This window comes from Mustelus asterias, chromosome 30 (genome assembly GCF_964213995.1).
Source record: "Mustelus asterias chromosome 30, sMusAst1.hap1.1, whole genome shotgun sequence".
NCBI lineage: Eukaryota > Metazoa > Chordata > Chondrichthyes > Carcharhiniformes > Triakidae > Mustelus > Mustelus asterias.
This window is the reverse complement of record NC_135830.1, coordinates 8,023,658-8,025,827: the sequence shown is the minus strand read 5'-3', so window position 1 is coordinate 8,025,827 and position 2,170 is coordinate 8,023,658.

Here is a 2,170-nt window from a genome sequence, read left to right as displayed (position 1 = left end):
AGTGGGGTGGAAGGGGGGGCAGAGGCTCACGATCCGTTTGGGTAGCGGGGCGGGGTGGGTGGATAAGGGGGACAGTAATGTTGTGGGGGTGGGGTGATGTCTGTGCGGGCCATCTCTCCCGCTTCATCCGCTTTTTGTGGCCGGGAGTGATGTGAAAGGGGCGCGTTTGTCAAATGTTTTTCCCACTGCGCCTGCGCAGTTCCGATCTCCGATCGTTTCTACCGCGCCATGCTCCGCCCACAGCGCAATTCAGACCTGTGATTGATTTTTTTCATGCTGCGTGCGCACGGGAGCGCCTGAGAACAGATTTCCAAGTCGGATCTGAATTGCCCCCGATTCAGCACTTCGAATCAAAATGGCAAATTTGGGCCCTTCGGAGCACTCCGACGGCACTCTCTTGCTCACACACACACACATACGCGCAACATACACATATTGAGAGAGAGAATGCAGACACACCCACATGTGGGAGGGACGGGGTTGAGCTACCCACTGCTCCCTGCACATTGATGGCGGCGTTTTGAACGTAATATCATGCAACAGACTATAAACCAGGTCCACGCCCAATTTAAAGCTCCTTGCGAACTTACCGGCAACTGATATGCGACAGATTCAGTCTCCTGCCCCTTTCTGGCAAGAGGCAGAATAAATTAATTAAATTTATTTTAAAACAAATTTAAATAATTAGCATCCCTGGGATGGAATTGTGCGGCACACTTGCCTTTGCAGCCTCACCGGGAGAGGTTGTGTCCAGTGAGGAAAACAGTTGGCCCACATGTATGAGGACGAGTCGTGATGACCTCGCCGAAGGCCATTGAGGACACCGGGTAAGGTCGTGAACAAAGGTAGGAGCCCCATGGGCAGTGCCCACCGGCCAGTGCCAGGGGCTGGTGCCTGAGGTGGGCGGGTCTACAGAAGCGGGGCCTGACCGTAGCTGTACCTACAGGTCGTGGCCTGCAGGGGCGGGAGCTGAGGGGGCGGGGCTTCAAGGCAGTTTGGCTGTTGGTTAGTGGCCGGTCCAGGAAAGTGGCCCAATGCCACTCTGAACGTCATTGGTGGTGGCGGAGGGGGGCCCCCTGCCACTCTGCATGTGAAAGCTGGAGTAGGAAGCGCAGCCTCGCTGCCACTCTGCACGCGACTGTTGGGGGGGGGGGGGGCGGTAGCGGGGGTTCCCGCTTCCAGTCTGCACGCGGTTGGTGAGGTAGTTTGGTGCCCGTTGCCCCTCTGCACGGAGTTGTTGAGGGCAGACGGTCCCTGCTGCCACTATGCACATAATTGGTTAGGTCGGGAGGGGTGCCTCGCTGCCGCTCTGCATGCAATTGTTGTGGGGGCAGGTCGGGGGTGGGGGGGGGATTGCTCCGGGTGGTGGGGAGGGGGGCTGCTCACGAAGAGCTGCGGCTCCCATACCATGTGGGGGCAGCTGCTGTGTTGAAGCTATCTGCAGCAGCAGAGAGCTGACTGATGTCTCTCTCAGACCAGGCAGCTCACTGCTGGCTACAATTGCACATTTGCAACCACATAGGTTTGGAACGTGGTCGGTATCCCAGCCAGCGCTGTGAGAGCTGCAAGTGATGGGGCCACCACTGAGGGTGCTCTAACAGTCATAGATTTAACAGCACAAAATGAGGCCCTTCGGCCGATTATGTCTGATCTGGGCATCAAACACCTATCCAATTGAATCCCATTTTCCAGAACTCGATCCACAGCCTTGTATGCTCTGGCGTTTGAATTACTGATCTAAATGCCTCTTGTGATTGTTCCCGCTTCTACCATCCTTTCAGGCCCTGAGCTGGAAATATTTTTCCTCAAATCCACACAAACATCTGCCCATTACGTTAATTCCACGCCCCTCTGGTCTAATGGTCCTGCTGCCTTCCGGGATCCACATATATGCACCCGAAATTCATTCTGGTCCTCTTCAATTCCTCACACTCTACTGTTGCAATTACATCCTTCCTGTAGTGTGATGACCAGAGCAGCACACAGTTCTTTTGCTCTGGTCTAACCAGCATTTTATACAATTCCATCATAACTTCCCAGCTCTTATATTCTATGCTGCTGCTGCTAAAAGCAACTGTCCGACATGTCGTCTTAACCACCTCATCTACCTGTCCTGCTGCCTTCCGGGATCCACATATATGCACCCGAAATTAATTCTGGTCCTCTTCAT